At 33.9% G+C, this 15,683-nt stretch overlaps 1 long non-coding RNA gene across 1 annotated transcript in view; it reads right to left on the bottom strand.

Annotated features, from left to right (window-relative positions):
* The window catches only part of LOC307189509, a 296,552-nt gene that overhangs the window by 256,825 nt on the left and 24,044 nt on the right, over positions 1-15,683 (bottom strand). The gene's annotated exons all lie outside the window — the stretch shown is intronic.

Below are 15,683 nucleotides of genomic sequence, written 5' to 3'. Positions count from 1 at the left end.
TTTGACATTCAACATATAAAATGCTGTTAAATTACAGAAAGACTTGGTGAACTTTGAAAAATCTTGTCATTAATTTTACAGTTTCACCAGAGACAGCACCAAGAAATCTGATAAATAACAGCTTCCACTTAAGGTAGATTAGCTATTGAGCTACTTTAAAATATCTTAAAGTATAAACATGACTCTGGGAAAAAGAAACGCTGAATCTAGTTGAGCAAATATCTATTTAGGAAATTATGGCACACTTTGGAATGAGTAGACTTTATGATTTTCCTAATGTCTAAGATAAAAGTGAGATCCATTCAACAAAAAAGTTGAGGGCTTCCCTGGTGACGCAGTGGTTGAGAATCTTGCCTGCTAATGCAGGGGACATGGGTTCGAGCCCTGGTCTGGGAGGATCCCACATGCCACGGAGCAACTAGGCCCGTGAGCCACAACTACTGAGCCTGCGTGTGTGGAGCCTGTTCTCCGCAACAAGAGAGGCCGCAATAGCGAGAGACCCGCGCACCGCGATGAAGAGGGGTCCCCGCTTGCCACAACTAGAGAAAGCCCTCGCACAGAAACGCAGACCCAACACAGGAAAAATAAATTAATTAATTAATAAACTCCTACCCCCAACATCTTAAAAAAAAAAGTTGAATAAGATTATGAAATGGTTGAAATAATAGACTAAATCGTTAAAACTATCTTTTAAATTCATTATCTAATGCATTTTGGAACACAGAAATAATTGCTGGAACCGATTACATTGATAGACTCAGGCAAGTGAAATGGATTGAAATCATAAGAAAAGGTGATACTAACACTCATATCATCTAGTAAATTTAAGTGTAGATTCTGGTTAGTAGGCAGAAAGGCCTTAAGTAAGGTTGCTAATAGTGTACTTCCCAAGAGCTCACTGTTGATAGCATCTTCAGATGATAGAATAATTCTGAGTAGGCTGACTTCATTTGACCCACACATATCGGATGTTCTGATGCTATTTTTAAATTAGAATTCATCTAAGAAAGTAAGCATGGTAAAATGTTATGGTGGTCGCTGGATATACTGCAGAGAATGGTTTAACATGAAGCAAGAAAGAAATCATCAATTTGATTATTAAATAAAAATCATTATCCTTGTTATTTGACAGGTTATAAAAAAGGACAAATATAAAATACATACACAGAGAGAAATAAATACAAATATACACAAATCTTGGATGTTTATTTTGATTAAATTTTGTTAAATTATAAATTATGACCTGACCTGGCAAGTCTTAGAAGTGTAATACTTTTACCTGCCTTTCAAAGTCTTCGATAATATTTGTATTTGGTACTTAATTTTGTTCTTTGTTTGATTTAGTACTCTGACTGAAAAAATGTACTATTGTCAGGCCAATTTTCTAATAGTTGTACAAGCACAGTTTTCTCATCTCAGCTTGTGTTTTTTTTGTTTTTGTTTCAATTGCTGAAAAATCATGAAATTTCTTCAAAAATCCAAATGACCTATCCAAGCCTTAGACATTGTTTCAAGACCTGGTTAATATCCTACTTTTTGATAGATCTCTCTCTTCCAAGACAACATTTTTTTCTAGCCATCAGGTGTGTCAGATTATTCATTCAATTTTCCTACTAATTATAGTACATTGCCTTTGTTTATGTATTGCTTCATTATTTGTCATGTTATTTACAAATAGATATTCAATTTTTAGAGAAACAGGATATGTCACATACGTGTTTTACATATTCTTACAGGGCCTCATAAAGTGGTGACCACATAGAAGATAGGAAATAAGGACATCCTTGGATGATTTACTGATTGTCTGATAAATACTTATATACACGTTTCATATTTAAACCAGTTGTGTTAGCTGTATGCTCATAACTTGCATTTGGCCATGAAATTTTAATAAATTTCACACTCAATCACAAACTGCAGATGGGAAAAATCCCCTCGCAAAATTGTAGACATCTGTGCTGTCATCACATAAGAAATGCGAACAGACTATGGCTAACTTCTGATTATTAAACTTCATGATAATGAGCTTCCTTTCACCTGAAAAAGGAGGAAATGTGAAGGACTTCCTTCTCTCTGCTTTCTATACTGACTGCTAGATATTTGCCTAGAAAATGAAGAAGAAAAAAAACGTGCCTCTAATTTTGTGGGTAGTATTAGAATAAGATCTCTTGAATGATTGATGCCATAGATAACATCAAAATTCAAACTAAAGCTTATGGTTTACTTTTTTGACACTCAATCCTCTTTCTTCATTACCATTCATAGTTTTTACCTTACATATCTATGCTGCCTGTCTCAAAACTGTTATATACAAGTGCTGCTAAAAATGCTCTTTTATTCAACTATTCTCTTACATATGCTTTCAGAATCTTACTTCTATGGTGTTTTCCTGTCTTTCAGTTTCTTTTTCTCTTTTTTCTCTTTTGTTTCTCTTTTTTTAATGTCTGATGGCTATTCACTTTCCTCTCACTCTCAATTTTTTCTTTTATTTTAGTACTATATATTAGAAAACTATTTAGTGCAAATCCTGATGTTAAACTTTGAGATGTTCCAATGTCAATTTATATAGATTCTGTCCTTGAGGTACTTACTGTCTTAAGACAGATGACATACACATAAATTAAACATAATACACACTACAAGTGATAAATGCCATGAGAAAATTCCTGATACAGAATTTCTCATATACAAGCCACCCTTTTCCAACCTTTTAAATCATAACTTCCGAATCCCCCTGTCTACTAAATGACTTACTAAGCTTTTAGTAAATGTTGAGCTTTCATTAAGCTCAACATTTACTAAGGCATGAAGACCCATAGAAGGTTTAAGAATAAGGACTTGAGGGACTTCCCCAGTGGCACAGTGGATAACACTCCATGCTCCCAATGCAGGGGGCCTGGGTTCAATCCCTGGTCAGGGAACTAGATCCCATATGCATGCCACAACTAAAAGTTCACATGCCACAACTAAGGAGGCTGCCTGCTGCAACTAAGACCCGGTGCAACATTCCACATTCCTTTGTCAGTATCCTGAGTTAAAAGGTGGAGCCCTGGAATCTTGGAGCGGCTGTATAAAACAGAAATTGCTAGGTATCTGAGTATGGATGAGAATGGATGTTACCAACTCATGATCCTTCTTTAAGTAAAGCAGTACTTTCTGGATAAATATATAAACATATATACATTTGTATATGTGGATGTATATGTATAAAAGCATTACACGTTTATTCAGAGGGAGCAAGACCTTTAGTTTTCATTCTCATGGTAAATCAAATTATAAAATACCATCCTAACAAATTATAATTTCTCCATAACTACATCAATCTATACTAAATGAAAGGGAAGTTAGAAACGTGAGCTGATAGACTGAGAGAATTTTTCCCTCTCCATTTCTGGGTGTATTTAGACTTAACAGGCAATGCAGTACAGTTAGTAAAACAATCTACTCTTGTCACCTAAGCACTCACAAGTTAAGAGGAATTACATGCTCCAGGCTGCTTGAAAGAAAGGATTCACCTGAAATGAATGTTCCCAAGAGAGGGGTGTGGACAGTATAGTTAAGCACCAGACAGGTTATACTGAATATTTTCATATACACACTATATGTCTCTGATATGTCAGAAAAGGAACATTTCAAAACACTCAATTGTAGTATTTTTCTATCTGTGTAGATGCCATAAATATAATCTTCATTGAGAGCCTCTTGCTTTGATATCTTTAACAGAAACACAAAGGGTGCAGGTCTATCATCATAAAGCAAGGCTGAAGGCCCAATTCTACCAATAATCCACCCAACAGTGAAATCAACTGGAAGTATGTCCTTCCCTCAATTTATACAGAATTCCAGGCATATAACTTAAAAATTTTAAACCTCTATTTCATGGCTATGAATAGTGAGAGAAAAAAGTCAGGTCATATGAACACATGACAAGAAAAAAATATAAAGGAAAATAGCAAAGTCTTTATTTTTCATTTCAATGTTAAAGCAATACCACCTGTACAGTCAGAAATGCCCACATTATTAACAGACTGGGAACCGTGAGAAGTCAAGCAAATGCTGAGGAGAAAATAGTAAAGGAAAATAAATTTTCTAAAAATAAATAAAACATTTATTTTCACGTTTTTGACATCCTGTTTATTTCTCTTCCTATAAAGTTATAATGAGTAAAACATATATTGTCAAAGAAATGTCAAGAAAATGTCAAAAAATAGATGAATCAAAGTTTTTGAGGGTCTTCAGTTTTTGTTTTTGTTTGAAAGACAATTCCAAAAAGGAAAAAAAAAGTTCTCATCAGGTGCTTATGTCCTTGGAACCAACAAGATTACAAAAATTATCTACAGAGTGGAAAATCCTGCATGTATAACGACTGTGAGAGTTAAAGAAACCCTGGTGTAGCCATACAGTGAAATGGATGCTGCAGGTATAGCCATGGTTTGTTTACTTATAAATAAAGAAAACCTCTCAAGGCGCCTCTAGCTAAATGAAGACTGCCTTTTAGGAAGGATACCAAATGTATGGATACCAGATAAAATGCAGGATAACCAGTAGTTCTGAATTTTAAATAAACAAGTAATATTCTAGCAAAACCATGTCCCATATATTGTACTATTATGCTATATTTATACTAAAAACTTGGTTTATGGTTTATCTGAATTTCAAATGCAACTCGGTGTCCTGTATTTTTATTTGCTAAACCTGTCAACCCTAACAAGGTGACTTAGAAACATCAAAGTAACAGAAAAGACTAAAAGAAGGATCTGAAAATTCCACAGGAAGCAATGCAGTTTCTTGCTCTCTCTCTCAATGACCCTGACTCTCTCTCTGTCTCACTCTCCACCTTTTCTTTTCTCTCTTTTCTCCAGAACTAAATAATTTCCTATTTTTTTCTCATTTTTTCCTCAATATAGAGTAATTTTCTCTCTCTTTTTTTTTTTTTTTTCTCTGTACTCAAATAAAGAAACAGGTTGTCCCAGTTCTGGTCATGTTCTCTGCCTCTGGTCAAATCAATACTCAACAGGGTTTCAAGATCACATGGCCCAGTGTCTTCTCAATAGATGTAAAGGAACGGACCCAAAAAAGAAATGTGAATCAAGCAGGGAAATAAATAACAGCCTATCAAAGCCACAATGACAAGTCATGTCTTTAAAGAATATTAGCTTATGAATTGCAAGTTTATAATACTAATTGAAAATAAGAGTGAGTATATAAAAATCATCTACACTGTAAAACCCCAATTTTGTTATACATAAACAAATGTACATATGCAAACATAACTACAATCACCAAAATTTAGAAAAAAATAAAAGAAAATACACTGAAAAATATTCCCAAGGATGGCTGTTGCTATGATTAAAATTATTTTATCTTTTACATATATTTTCCTACTTGCCAAATTGCCTATAAAGAGCCCTCATTATTTACAAAAAGAATCATAACATTAAAAATAGATAAGATGAAGGAAAACATGTTTTCTAAGAAATACGTATTTGGGGAAGGTTGTTTAGTAACCCAGTGGATTAGCAAATATTTTTTTAAATATGAACTGCAAGCTGTTCAGGCTGAAGAGTTCTAAAAATGTGTTTGAAGGGCAAGAAATTTTAAAAGGATGATATCTAAGATACCTTATGATTAAAATAACATATAAGGAAAAATTGAGCTGTTTATGTAAAAATACATTATTTTGAGTTGTTTCTTAATTTAATTATCAAATTCTATACAAATATAAGCAAGGCCAGAAATTGGTAGGCATGTTCTCAACACAAAAGCAAAAAAATTAAGAACTAAAACATATTTAAGGTTATATAAGATAATGAGTCTTAAAAACTTTCATCATCTGTACAACAATCTTACCAAATATATCTGTTATCACCTTTGGGAATATCTATAGTTTCAATCTTTTGATAACCCATTTCATCATTTGTTAGAAATTTATTTTTTATTCTAAGTATCCATCTGTAACTGCCAATGATTGATCCTGGTTCTGTCTCTTTGTGTAGCTATGGACCAGTGCAACTCCTTTTTTACACAGAAGTCCCTCTTAAATCTGAAGATATATTTTTCTTCTCATTTGTCTGATCCTCAATTACAACCTTCTATTCCTTCAGCTTAGCTATCTTGCCCATGCCTTTTCACTTTGACCTTCTAACTTTTGTCAAAATGACAATTTGTCCAGGCATTAAAAAAAAACAAGACCCATATATATGCTGTCTACAGGAGACCCACTTCCGACCTAGGGACACATACAGACTGAAACCAAGGGGATGGAAAAAGATATTCTATACAAATGGAAATCAAAAGAAAGCTGGAGTAGCAATACTCATATCAGGCAAAATAGACTTTAAAATAAAGACTGTTACAAGAGATAAGGAAGGACACTACATAATGATCAAGGGATCAATCCAAGAAGAAGATATAACAATTGCAAATATTTATGCACGCAACATAGGAGCACCTCAATACATAAGGCAAATGCTGTCAGACATAAAAGGGTACATCAACAGTAACACAATAATAGTGGGGAACTTTAACATGCCACTTACACCAATGGACAGATCATCCAGACAGAAAATTAATAAGGAAACACATTAATTGATATTCATAGAACATTCCTTCTAGAAGAGCTGAATATACTTTCTTCACAAGTACATACGGAATAATCTCCAGGATAGATCACATCTTGGGTCACAAATCAAGCCTTGGTAAATTTAAGAAAATTGAAATGATGTCAAGCATCTTTTCTGCCCACAACATTATGAGACTAAAAATCAATTACAGGAAAAAAAAAACTGTAAAAAATACAAACACATGGAGGCTAAACAATATCCTGCTAAATAACAAATGGATCACTGAAGAAATCAAAGAGGAAAAAAAACTACCTAGAAACAAATGATAACAAAAACATGATGACCATAAACCTATGGGATGCAGCAAAAGCAGGTCTAAGAGAGAAGTTTATAGCAATATAATACTATCTCAAGAAACAAGAAAAATCTCAAGTAAACAACCTACCCTTACACCTAAAGTGACTATAGAAAGAAGAACAAACAAAACCCAAAGTTAGTAGAAGTAAAGAAATCATAAAGATCAGAGCAGAAAGAAATAAAATAGAAAAGAAGAAAACGATAGCAAAGATCAATGAAACTATAAGCCAGTTTGCTGAGAAGATAAAATTGATAAACCTTAAGACAGACTCATCAAGAAAAAAAGGGAGAGGACTTAAATGAATAAAATTAGAAATGAAAAAGGAGAAGTTATAACTGACACGACAGATATAAAAAGGATCATAAGACACTACTACCAGCAACTATATGCCAATAAAATGGACAACCTGGAAGAAATAGAAAAATGATTATAAATGTACAATCTTCCAAGACTGAACCAGGAGGAAAGACAAAATATGAACAGACCAATCACAAGCAATGAAATTGAGATTGTGATTAAAAATCTTCCAACTGACAAAAGTCCAGGGCCAGATGGATTCACAGGCAAATTCTATCAAACATTTAGAGAAGAGCTAACACCTATCCTTTTCAGACTCTTCCAAAAAACTGCAAAGGGAGGAATACTCCCAAGCTCATTCTATGAGGCCACCATCACCCTGATACCAAAACCAGACAAAGATATCACAAAAACAAGAAAATTACAGGCCAGTATCACTGATGAACACAGACGCAAAAATCCTCACCAAAATACTAACAAACAGAATCCAACAACACATGAAAAGGATCACACACTATGATCAAGTGGGATTTAACCCAGGGATGCAAGGATTCTTAAATATACACAAATCAATCAATGTGATACACCATATTAACAAATTAAAGAATAAAAACCATATGATCATCTCAATAGATGTAGAAAAAGCTTTTGGCAAAATTCAACACCCATTTATGATAAAAACTCTCCAGAATGTAGGCACAGAGGGAAACTACCTCAACATAATAAAGGCCATATATGACAAAAACACAGCAAACATCATTCTCAATGGTGAACAACTGAAAGCATTTCCTCTAAGATCAGGAACAAGACAAGGATGTCCACTCTCACCACTATTATTCAACATAGTTTTGGAAGTCCTAGCCACAGCAGTCAGAGAAGAAAAAGAAATACAAATTAGAAAAGAAGTAGTAAAACTGTCACTCTTTGCAGATGACATGATACTATACACAGAAAATCCTAAAGGTGCCACCAGAAACCTACTAGAGTTAATCAATGAATTTGGTAAAGTTGCAGGATACAAAATTAATGCACAGAATTCCTATACATTAACAATAAAAGATCAGAAAGAGAAATTAAGGAAACTATCCCATTTACCCCTGCAACAAAAAGAATAAAATACCTAGGAATAAACCTACCTAGGAGACAAAAGACCTGGAGGCAGAAAACTGTAAGACACTGATGAAAGAAATTAAAGACAATACGAACAGATGGAGAGATATACCATGTTCTTGGATTGGAAGAATCAATATTGTGAAAATGCCTATACTACCCAAAGCAATCTACAGATTCAATGCGTTCCCTATCAAATTACCAATGGCTTTTTCACAGAATTAGAACAAAAAATTTTACAATTTGTATGGAAACACAAAAGACCCCGAATAGCCAAAGCAATCTTGAGAAATAAAAAGAGCTGGAGGAATCAGGCTCCCTAGATTCAGACTACACTACAAAGCTACAGTAATCAAGACAAGATGGTACCAGCACAAAAACAGAAATGTAGATCAATGGTACAGGATAGAAAGCCCAGAGATAAGCCCATGCACCTATGGTCACCTAATCTATGACAAAGGAGACAAGAATATACAATGGAGAAAAAAGATAGTCTCTTCAATAAACGGTGCTGGGAAAACTGGACAGCTACATGTAAAGAATGAACTTAGAACACTCCCTAACACCATACACAAAAGTAAACCAAAATGGATTAAAGACCTAAATGTAAGGTCAGACAGTATAAAACTCTTAGAGGAAAACATAGGCAGAACACTCTATGACATAAATCACAGCAAGATCTGTTTTGACCCACCTCCTAGAATAAAAATAATAACAAAAATAAACAAACGGGACCTAATGAAACTTAAAGGCTTTTGCACAGCGAAGGAAACCATAAACAAGACAAAAAGACAACCCTCAGAATGGGAGAAAATATTTGCAAATGAAGCAACTAACAAGGGATAATCTCCAAAATATACAAATAGCTTGTGCAGATCAATATCAAAAAAACAAACAACCCAACCAAAATATGGGTGGAAGACCTAAATAGACATTTCTCCAAATAAGCCATACAGATGGCCAAGAGGCACATGAAAAAGATGCTCAATATCACTAATTATTAGAGAAATGCAAATCAAAACTACAATGAGGTATCACCTCACACCAGTCTGAATAGCCATTATCAAAACATCTACAAATACTAAATGCCAGAGAGTGTGTGGAGAAGAGGGAACCCTCCTACAGTGTTGGTGGGAATGTAAATTAGTACAGCCACTATGGAGAACAGATTGGAGGTTCCTTAAAATACTAAAAATAGAACTACCATATGATCCAGCAATTCCACTCTGGACATATACCCAGAGAAAACCATAATTCCAAAAGATACATGCACCCCAATATTCACTGCAGCACTATTTACAATAGCCAGGATATGGAAGCAACCTAAATGTCTATCAGTAGAGGAATGGATAAAGAAGATATGGCACATATATACAATGGAATATTACAGAGCAATACAAAGGAACAAAATTGTGCCATTAGCAGAGAGTGGATCGACCTAGAGATTATCAAACAGAGTGAAGTCAGTCAGAAAGAGAAAAACAAATATCATATAATATCACATATATTTGGAATCTAGAGAAATGGTACAGATGAACATATATGCAAAGCAGAAAGAGAGACACATGTAGAGGACAAACATATGGATACCAAGGGGCAAGGGAGGGTGGGATGAATTGGGAGATTGGGATTGACATATATACACTACTATGTATAAAACAGATAACTAATGAGAACCTACTGTATAGCAGAGGGAACTCTACGTAATACTCTGTGGTGACCTAAATGCGAAGGAAATCCAAAGAGGGTATATATGTATACATATAACTGATTCATCTTGCTGTACAGCAGGAACTAACACAACATTGTAAAGCAACTATACTCCAATAAAAATTAACAAAAAAGAATACATTGAATTTTTATTTCCAAGAATGCATATTAGGAAATTACATTTTTGAAAGAAAAGCTACAATGTTATAAGTGAAATCTAATGAGTAATAGTCTTGAAATCTGATTTTTATATATAGAACCTTGATTTTATAAATAACTGAATATCTCATGCTGTCAATTTGAAGATACCTCTAGTCAAAGGAGGCAAGAGCAGCTGGTAATGGACACTCTCTTGTTAGCTAAGAAAATTACTCTTCCACACTAGCCTCACTTGGTCTAATCTAGATTTAAGCTAAGAGATCAGTCTAAGAGTACGCATTTTAGATTAAGCCTTGGCTTCGTGCTATTCAACTGTGCTTTCAGTTTACAAATTGGCAGATACTTCCACTACAGCTGCAGAAACATGTAATGGATGGAAGGAGTAAAGGTTAAGTGTGGAGAAGTAGAAGGAGATAGTATCTTGAAGGAATATTAATGACATGCCAAGAAGCTAGGACTTTTCTCTGTAAGTTATAGAATGTTCGTGAGCAGAGTGATGTGATCTAACATTGCTGTCCTGTAAAAGTGCTGCTCTATGTCTACTCACAGAGGGATTTTTAAGATAATCCTCACACTAGGAGAGCTGTGTTTTCATTTTTAATAAGCATCACTGCTAAGGCTTCACTCTTTGTCATATCCATAAGAAATACTGTCAAATTTTCGAGAAAAAAGGAGCTGTCACATTCAACCATGTCATTCTCTAAATATCTGCTTTTGACAAGGAAGTATAGGTAAAGATAAGCACTGCTCTTATACTGGACTAGACAAATACATTAAAATTCTACAGTATTTAAATTGACAGTATAAAATACACGAAGTTTTACATAAGAAGGAAAAATAAGTAAGAAAACTATTGCATACAGAAAAACATGTTAGCTTCGTTTGTGAAATTGTGTTTTATAGGGACCTCTGTTCAAAGGACACAAGGAAATGCATGATCAGCCAATTCTTCCAAGACTTATTCAGTAGAAGGCTACTCTAGGTGTGTTGTTTCTGCTTCTTTTTTCTCTTCCTACACACATTTAGCTATTCACTCAATTTATTTGTTTCTACACCTTTACAAAGGAGTACATTTACAGTGAAAAACACAACTTCAAATAAGTCTACTCATTCTACTTGTTTCCTACTCTGACTAAACTATCATGCGAAAGAATTAACAGCCAGTTAAAATAAATATCTGTGGCTTTGTTTTTCCATGTTCTCACTATCTTCTGCTATCCTGGAGAAATAAACATTGGCTTCATATATTCCTCGGAATCAAATATTTTCAAACAAGAAAGAACTAGGTATGTATTTTAAGCACAGAAGCATGTTAATAGAAGAAGCAGGAAAATTTTTATAAACAAAAACAACAAAAAACAGTGCAGGATATCTGTGATACACCCATAATTGGCAAATAAAATAATTATTTTATTTCAAAATAATCATGCAGGCAATACATGACTAAAAATTGTGTGTCAAATTTGAAATTCTTACACCAGTTCTCAGTATCAAATATTAATTGTTCAATTGTATGTCAGTGTTCTGACTAGTTCAATATGAAATTAAACACAAATATCAATCAGCATCTATTAATGTCCTGCATAATTAGAAAAGTATTTAAATAGAATTTATTTCTTGTACCTACAAACTATATAAAATGAAGAAAAAAATTCAATGAACAAAACACAGGCATTGGCATTACATCCACATGTATACCAAAATGTTCTCACCAGTTAGTGAATTTCAAAGGTTGCTTGACACTAACAAGGAATAGTGGTATAATCAGAAATTCGTGAGACTGAAATTCAGACCGCTGTGGTTTTAACTCTGCATGCAAATTACGTAATCTTTAGTAAATTATTTAACCTCTCTGACCTATTGTTTTCTCTTCAGTGGGAATAATAAATTGTAAGGTTAATAATGTCTCTAAATAACATTACAGTACATACATTATAAACCTATAAGTATAAATGTATAAAAATTAGTTTCTTTCCTTCCTCTCAGAATGAAAGTATGATGACTGTATTTTGCAGGGTAAAAATTTATGCTACGCTTGGAAAAATACTCTAATAAAAACGTATCCCTACGTTTATATTTCTTCTCTCTGTACAATCAGAATATTGTTTTAACATATAAGAGGCCTGCTGACATCCATTCACAGTCACTTTTTATTATACCTTCCTATTCTCAGAGTACACATCCATGGAACAAGTATACTCCCTGGGAGGCTATCCAGTTATGGTCAGATGCAGCATCTTGTATCTCACTGGAATAAAAACCAAGTAAATATAAAGGTAAAATATATGTTGTTCAAGATGAGCTACCTAAAGAGGTCATGGCCACTCATTGTATTCATTTCTCCTTTTTGTGCATATCTTACCATTACTGGCAGCAGCCCCTGAACTTTGAATTTTACTATATTGTAAAAGGAGACTTAGTGTCTTCCTTTTATATCCATACTATTTGCATTAGTCAGTATTTGCTAACTGCTGTAGAAAGCAACCCTCAATCTTAAAGGCTTAACATAATGTTTTGGGGTTCTTTTTCCCTATTGACATCACAGTGTATGTCTGAAAGCTTTCTTCTAATTGGAGACTCAGGGATCCAGAATACTTCTATCATATAATGTTGCCATCTTCATCATGTGGCTTTCCAAATCTATGTGGAAGGGATGATACAATGTCAAGTATCAAGCAGGGTTTTCAGGGATGGGGTTGGATGTGGTGTATTACCTTGAACATATAACTTTGGCTATAATTTCATCACATGACCCCAAGATAACTACAAGGGAGGTTGGCAAATGTAGTCATTTTGTAGGCCAAGAGGAAAATCATGGAAATGGGGGAAACATAGCATTGCTTCTGCTATACTAAGTTAGTGTGTATGCCCAATGAAAATGCCCAATGAAATTTGAGACTATGTGTTTCTTAATGATCACTGCCTTGCCAGTGTCTAAAACAGGGTTATATTATGGATACAATATTTTATAATGAGTAAATACAAGTTACAAGTAAAACAAAATATACAGATAAGCATGGAGCAACCAAAGACAGCATATATTTTTGAGCCCAATCATACAATCATACAAACACTAGACTAATAAAATGCCATCACAAAAACTATATTAATATCATGTTATCTACATGAAATGGAGGAATGATAATCTTGAAATATCATTGTCAAAGGGAAGTATTTGAGTATTAAATAGTATATTTGAGATGTATTACTTTTAAATGTGAAGAAATATTTCTTAACTTGGGTTTAACCTAAAAACTGGTTTTTCTTAGCAAAAGCCAGTGGACTCTGGCTCTGTGAGAGGTAGGTGGAGGGTGAAGAGTGGTACAAAGGATGCCAGTAGGTACAAATGGGATACACTATTCCCTGAGTATCAGGTGGCAGATATTTTGAAAAGTGCAACATTTCTTAAATGTCATCACGCCAAAGATCTGTGCAAATCCACATATCAGTAGCTAGAACCACAGAAATGGTGTAAATATAGTACCTGGAAAAAGGAAGGAACTATTGTAGAAAAGACAGCATAAAAGAAATCAGGTATTTCCTAGAGTTGGGAAGAAAATGACCTCGTTAGGACCAAATTTTAAAAAAAATTCCCCTTGGTTAAATCTTTCAAAAATTAACAGAACCACATTAGAAATAAGCTAAATTTTTTGGAAGACTTACGTATTTCTATATTTTCTGGAAGATAAACCTATTTCTTAGTAATCTGTCAAAGATGAATTACGTGAGGACTGTAGGAGGACTCCCTAGACAAACGAGCATGTTCATGAGTTCACAGATACAAGTGACTCCACTGAGCCCAAATGGGACCTACTTAGTGAAGAGTGTTTAGCTTCCTCTGAAGAAAGTGTCTGAAGTATAAACATTATACAATTAATGCCATTGTCTAGCCATTCAAAATAAAATCCAGAGATGAGGCTCTTAACAGAAAAAACATGTGTCTTCCTGATCCACAATTACATAGAATTTCTGGAAATAATTTGCTAAAACAATATTTTTTAAAATTCTGAATATTTACCTCAAAATAGACTCAACTAGATTATAGCAAATTTAATCTCTTCATATGAGTTTTGCTAGGGTAAGCTTCATCCAGGTTACTGTGGGTTTGTAGAATATATTCCACAGGATTTCTAAAATTCTTTCAGGTGTTTACAATTAGCTGAACTGTTTCCTTACTAATTGTTGGCTTTTATTCTAGAGTAAACCTCACTTCACTAAGTTTTTTATGCCTCTGAGCAACAAAAAAGATAAAACAAAGCAAAAAAAAAACCCAACACAACAAAAAACATTTGGATACTTACAAAATCTAGAATTCTTTATTTTCTATTGGGGGTAAAAACAAAATTAGATTACTTTGATTCCATTGTGTGTGCATGTGTGTGTGTGTGTGTGTGTGTGTGTATGCATGTTTATACATGTTAGATTAGAAGTTTAGGCAGAGACACCATTACACACATGCATGCACACACACATCAATGCATGAGCTAGCTTTAAAAGCACATTCATTTTGTTTTCTGTGGATTTTAGAGCAAATATTTTCAACATGCAAAATCTTTCACCAAAAAAATATTTCTCCCTGATCCCTAAATGTTTTTTAAGCTCTAAATGTCATAAAATTGTTTCTGAACAAATGCTTAACTCACCATTCCCAGTTAAACATAGGTGACTATTTGGATTCCAGAAAGAAAAGAAGATACAGTTAGTGTCTATAGAACAGAATAGCAAAAATAGATAAATGTTAAATGATTGACAGATAGGTAGGTAGATAGATAGATAGATAGATAGATACAGTCTTGGTAGAATAAAAAATAAGCCATTTTGAAATGTTATAATAAGTTGTTAAATTAAAACGGGGGGAAAAATAGGTTCTACAATTGCCAAGAATACAGTGAATAATCATGGAGTATTTTAGAAAGTATTCCCTGACCAGGTCTAAGACCCAGCCTCCTAGATTCACTGTGTGATTAAATATATTTAATATATAAAATCAAATGGTACACATCTATTAACCAATATTTTAAAGAACTCAAACCCTAAATTAGAACACTGCTAGACATCCATTTCTGTTTCCCTTCTAAGAGCAGAAGGCTTTTTTGCTTGTTTTTTTTTTAATATAGTCTTTTAATTGGCTGTTTAAGAGTAAGGAGGCCACAAAGCCTGACATGCTGAATTAGGAAGGAAATGCAGCTACCCTTTCTCTTGCAGACAAACAGCAATTGTTCTGATGGTGGTATGGAGAAGCACTGCTCACCTCATCATGCCATCTTTGATACCCACATTATTCTAGTCTTACACAAAACAAGTCTTAACAAATTCAAGATGATCGAAGTCATATCAAACATCATTTCTGACCACACTGGTATGAAACTAGAAATCAATAACAGAAGGAAAACTGGAAAATTCATGGATACATGAAAATTAAACACAATCCTGAACAACCACTGGGTTGAAGAAGAAATTAAAGGGAAATCAAAAAATATCTTGAA

This window comes from Stenella coeruleoalba, assembly GCF_951394435.1.
Source record: "Stenella coeruleoalba genome assembly, chromosome: 7".
NCBI classification, from domain to species: domain Eukaryota; kingdom Metazoa; phylum Chordata; class Mammalia; order Artiodactyla; family Delphinidae; genus Stenella; species Stenella coeruleoalba.
This window is presented reverse-complemented; position numbering and strand designations above follow the sequence as displayed.